The 6294-nt window shown below is 42.3% G+C and overlaps 1 pseudogene; it reads left to right on the top strand.

The window, feature by feature from the left end:
• Positions 1–3483: 3483 nt before the first annotated feature.
• LOC125563011 lies at positions 3484–4175 on the top strand (annotated as a pseudogene).
• Positions 4176–6294: the final 2119 nt, after the last annotated feature.

Below are 6294 nucleotides of genomic sequence, written 5' to 3'. Positions count from 1 at the left end.
TGGTTAGCGGTCTAACGGCCGTCTCGACTGCGTAGTGCAAGAAAATGGTGCATAAAAAGTGGCGGATCGTTCAAATTTATGGAACATTTATAAAATTTGGCTTGATGATATAGAAACTCACACTGAGCAATTCTGGATATGGACCCAATCCCAAAAATGCATACTTACAGTTTTATAGAGTTGGAATTAATTTCCCTTAAAACCTGAATAAAACCAATACTTTTCATGTTACGGTCACAAAACTTAACCCAGTGATGGATATTAACATAACCTACAGTTAACGAAAAAATAAACCACGCCCCCTTGATACTTACAGTTTTAGGGGTGGAATAAGTTATTTCCTTTAATCAGCATTAAAACCAGTACTATTTCAAACTTTCAAACTCCACATAATTGTAGTACTCTACAAAACTCGAGAGTACTTTACAAAACATTCGACATATGGACCCATGCCCAGATGTGAGTACTTACAGTTATACTAGAGATGATACGAAAGAGGCTGTTGCTTAGAGTGCCTTTCAATACACTGAGAGCTAAGAATCCATACACTAACTTATAATGGTATATTGCAAGATATTTCCAACCGTATAGCCACGCCCCTAGTGTACTCACAATTATACTATAGATGGCACGCAAGAGGTAATTGTTTCGCTGTTTCTTTAAAGAAAAATATGTAAGTCTTACACTTCTTTGTTTCTACGAGTTGCCTTTTATCCGAATTTTTCTATGGAATATATTTTATTCCTATTTTTAAACATATTCCTGTGCCTATGCTCTGAATCCTTGCGTATGAGGAAAATTCGAAGAAATAATATGATCAACAATCAAATTATTTATCAGCTGACGATGTCGAATGCCGAAGCCTTTTTCGAAGATTTTGCCGGTGTTATTGCCGTTGAATTTTTAAAAGGTGAGGTCACGCTTTATAACCACTTCCGCTCATTTTACTTCTGTCCACCTCTGCTCAAGACGCTAGCGGCAGAAACTTTAGCGAGAGTTTCATCGCTTGTCTCTTTTTACTAGGTATGCCGTGACACGGAAGCCATTTCGCAGTCGAGACGGCCGTTAGACCGCTAACCAATGAGAGAGCGCCAGAAAGCACCGGGCGCCGAAAAAGTAGACAAGAGATTCAAACGCACACACGCACTAAAAATAATTAACAACGCAAAGCTAAATAACATTTCTAATTTTATTCAAACCGTAGAGGTGAGCTCCCTGTACTGAAGAGGCGCTGATTACGAATTGCGTAAGTAAGTAGGATCTTAAAACGCGTGTTTCGTAAATGGAATTCTTACTATTAGGAACCGGACAATCATAGAAAACCTGCACTGAAATTGACAGGAATTTATGAAGAATCATCCGAAAGAAGAGGAATTCTTTCTTATTTAACAAAATTCACAGAGATTTGCATGATTTTTAGACCAGTTTCTAATCGTTTCTACCCGTGACCGGAAGTAGAAACTGGTTCCTAATTATAGAAAAAAATTTCAAACCTTTCAGGCGCACTTTAAGCCACAACACATAGTATAATACAACTAAGTAATATATAGATTTTGGCATTGCCTAAAAGCGGAGCTCCAAACGACCAAATCTGTACTAATTTTCGCTTAATAATAAGTATTAAGAATAATATTAAATATTATTTTATTTTTCTGTTTTTGACGACGTCAACGATTCCACAGATCACGCGACCAACTTGTTATGCCCTCTTCCCCCCACATCTACATGACACATAACAAGTTTAGTTGTCATACAATGTTTCGGCATCAGGGTAGTTTTAATTTATTGACGTCATCGATGACGTCACGTGACCATCTCATTGCAACCCACTTGAAACAAACATCACACCTACCGAGTTTTGTTGTCACACAATGGTTCTTTAGTGAAATATATTTTAATATTGATGGCGTCAGCATATTTTTTATTCTAGTGACGTCATTGATGACGTCACAATCACGTGACCATATTGGTGCACCCCCCTTGACACCTTCATGACACACACCAAGATAGGTTGTTATATGTTTTGTTCATGAGATATGGATATTTTTGTTCTTAATGAAATCGTAATAGTTTGCTTCAAGTGAGGTCACAATCACGTGACTATATAGATGCACCCCCCTTGACACATACATGACACATACCAAGTTTGGTTGTCATATGATGTTTCGTTTAGGAGATATGAATATATATATATATATATATATGACATCGGGTTAGTTTTTCTTAAAGTGACGTCATCGATGACATCACGCATCACGTGACCATATCTTGGCCCCGCCCTTGACACATACATGACACCTACCAAGTTTGGTTGTTATAAAATGTTTTCGAGATATGAATGTTTTTATCTTGATGACGTCAGCATATTTTGCTTCTAGTGACGTCATTGATGACGTCACAATCAGTTGACCATATTAGAGCACCCACCTTGACACCAACATGACGCCTACCAAGTTTGGTTGTGAAACAATGTTTTTTTCAAGAAATGTGAATGTTTTTGTTTTTTATCAGGTTTTTTGCTTTAAGTGACGTCATCGATTACGTTATACCACACGTGACCATATTGTTGCATCCCCCTTGACACCTACCAAGTTTGGTTGCCATATGATGTTATCTTCGTAAAATATAAATATTTTTTGTTTTGATGACGTCAGCATATTTTTGTTCCAGTGACTTCGTCGATAACGTCACAAATCACGTGACCACATATTTGCACCTCTCTTGACACAACCATTACACCTGCCAAGTTTGGTTGTCATACAATGGACTGACATTGCGTCACGAAAACTCGAGTCGATGGGTTACCAATATTTGTTACCATATTTGTTTTATATATCACTTTTTCTTAGGTATGGGTCTTCGCGTGGGAGCTCAGGGATACAAGTTGGATTTGTTTGTACAAATAGGATCGCCTTTTGAATGTTTTGCACTAAAAGAAATTTAGCATAAATCCGCTAAAAATCGCAAAAACCGATTAAAAAATTATGTTGGCGTATTTCCAGCCGTTCTCTCCAGTTCTATAAAGAAAACAGATAATTTCGATAAAATCCCAGATAAAATCCCCCCCCCCCCTCCTCTTACCATTAGGAACTGACTAGGAACCAAGAAGTTTTAGGAACCAGAATCAACGCGGTTGTTACATTCACGGACTGTTTGTAACACTGTTTTCGCAATATTTGACAAACACGTTTGCGTGTTTAGCTAAGCCTTAAGATCTTTTCTCTGCAATTGCGATTGAAGCAATAACCAATAAAGCAAAAAATAAAAATAAAAATAAAAAATAAGAATAACAAGTTCGCGGATAGTTTATATATTAGATATTATTATCCGGCTGTGATTGTACGCGCGCTCTGATTGGCTAAAACCCGGGCGAGATTTTCCGAGGTCCGTCTCAATCCGTACACGATTTCATTTGAAAAAAGCAACCCAACAAACAAACTATAAAGTCCCAAAAACTAGAAGGCAGTCCCCAAAGCTAGAAGAATGAATTCAGGCTCAGAACATTCGGAAAGCGAATTTTATTACCTGAAGATGAAAACATGGTGCAACAAAAATTGCAATAGCAACAAGAAAAGCCTTTGGGATAAGATAATCAACTCGCCTCAAGCCAAGAGGAAATTGACAAAATTCTTCTTAACCAGAAAGCTAGAATTACTGTGCGAAAGACCAAGTCAGACATGAACATTTTAAGAAAATATATGAGCAAGGTCAGCAAAGAAAACATAAAGATTGAAAACTTACGCCCCGTCGAGTTGAACCACCTCCTGTCAAAGTTTTTCATGGAGGTAAGAAAGGCGAATGGCGAGAACTACGAGCCAGATACCATCAGCAGTTACCAGCGAAGCATTCAGAGGTTTTTAGATGAAGCCAAATATCCCTGGAACATCTTGAAAGACAAGGAATTTGTCGAGTTTCGTGATGTTTTGGCCCCTCGCCGCAATTAAGCTCTCGTGAAGGATGGTAAAGGCAACAAGCCAAACGCAACAAAAGCGCTGACCGACGACGAAGAAGACGCCCTCTTTGAAAGTGGAGAATTTGAAGACCACAACTCTGAATCACTGCAAAGAACTGTTTGGTGGTTAGTTTCCCCACAGGCAGCCCAAGGCCACTGTCAGTGGTTTATAAAGGAATGCATGGGCGAATTTATATGTTTGCGAAAAAATACTTTATCGTGAAAAATAAAACTTTAGAACATGTAATATTGTGTTTGAGTCTTCCTTTATTTTAATTTTGCCGATAGAATGTCAGAAGAGCGTGTTTGAAGCCCGCCACGAATTGTGTTTCTCTCTCTGTATAAAAATAGGAAAGGCTGGGGACTCCATCGGCAAACGGCCACCACACAACTACTTCGAGGCCCGATAAAACTCGCAAAAATCAACCAGCCGCCAATCCAGCACAAAAACACTTTGAAAACATGCCTTAGCTTTCAATTTAACCGAGTCTCATGTCACCGATTTACGAATTTCACTCATATTTTTTACACTTTTTACCGTCAACTATCGAATTCACCATCTTTGACAACAGATCGTGTGCACTTTCTAACCGAGGGGCTCTAGGAACGAGGCACTGCTCGGAAATTCAAACTTCGAGGAGTCGTCGGTACGAAAACGGCCGCGCTACAAACAAGCTACAAATCTTATTAGCTCAGAATATTTCCTTTTCTGGAAACACAAATGTGGCGGCCTAAATGGATTATGACGTCATCATTCAAGAATTCATCATTCAAGTTTTTGAGAAAGTGTGTCACCACCTACTAGTCTAACCTATCCACCTTTCCACCGTAATTACATTACTACCATCTCCACTCTACATTGCCTCACTAGCCATCCTTCACCATCACCCTCCAACATCACCATATTATATGATTACACCCACCCCACTACCACACCACTTTAGGCCCCTACGTCTTGGTACGAATACCCGATCCAAACCAAAAAGTTATGTACCATACGGGGAAAGTGCTGTATCACAATCTGTGATCCCAAGACGTACCCCCTCCCACACCTCCACGCCCCGACCCCCTCCACCACACCGCCACACTCCCCACCTACTCCCACACTAACACACCTCACCCCCCAAACCCTCCACTACCCACACCCCCACCGCACCCACTCCCACCACACCTCACCGCCCAGCCCTCCTCCCCACATCTACCACTAAACGCGCCCCACTACCCACAGCCTCCCACACCCACCTCACACCACTAGCACACTTCTCCCCTGTACCCCACACCCCTTACCCCACCTACACACCTCAACTACACCCCAACATGCCACTACCACCACCCCTAGGCATACAGACCCCCACACTACCCCACTCCCCCAACACCACACGCCCCAAAAACACACAACCACCCCGCCTACAACCACCTCCCCTCCTACACATAGTACAAACACATACATACCCACATCCCTCTCACAAATTAAATCTTACTCTATCCTTACCACACAACATACCTACCCACTACTACCACCCAGCTCTATACATGTCACAACCCCCTTTCTCTCCCCCTCAAACCTAGCTTACCACCCAAGTACCCCCTACCCACATCACCCGCACCCAACCAACAAGCACCCCCTCATCCCTCACCCCACAAACAGCCCCATACCCACTTCACCCACACCACGTCATCATACAACCCACCACGATTATTCCAAACCCCAACACAACACCAATATCCACCTAAGCCCCACACACCTACACATACACTTCCTCCCCCCCCCTCACACTTTCCTACACTCTCACCTAAAATATACACACCTAACACACCCTACACAAGCCAGACCCCTGCCAACACAAAAACCACACACCCCTTCTCCCCCTATGGCCACAACACTACTCACCCTGTTGTTTGTCCGTCGCTACGACGAGGACCATCGTGTTCAAATTTTACATTTTCACCGTCATCCTGAGCGGGACTAAGGACGCTTGTGGGTGCGCAGATGGCTAATAAGGCCAATCTGTGCACGGAAAAGCCTGGGGCACTGAGGGCATGGTATTGTTGCAGCTTTGGGATCTTGAGACTTTCTGGCGGCTCTACGCTCCTCTGCGGCAGCTGTCCAATTTGCCTCGCATGCCGCAGCACCGTTGCGAATGACACGGCGCCAACCTTGACGGTTTTGTGCCAGAAGCTCCCACGAGGTGTGATCGATGTTGAATGCTTTCAGCGAGAGTTTTAGGGTGTCTTTAAATCTCTTCTTCTGGCCACCTTTGCAGCGTTTTCCGTGCTGAAGCTCACCAAACAGAAGTTTCTTAGGAAGCCGTTCATCAGGCATACGAGCTACGTGCCCCGCC

Source organism: Nematostella vectensis, chromosome 1 (genome assembly GCF_932526225.1).
Source record: "Nematostella vectensis chromosome 1, jaNemVect1.1, whole genome shotgun sequence".
Taxonomy (NCBI): Eukaryota; Metazoa; Cnidaria; class Anthozoa; order Actiniaria; family Edwardsiidae; genus Nematostella; species Nematostella vectensis.
Note: the sequence above shows the minus strand (reverse complement) of the source record. Positions and strands in the feature narration are given on the sequence as shown.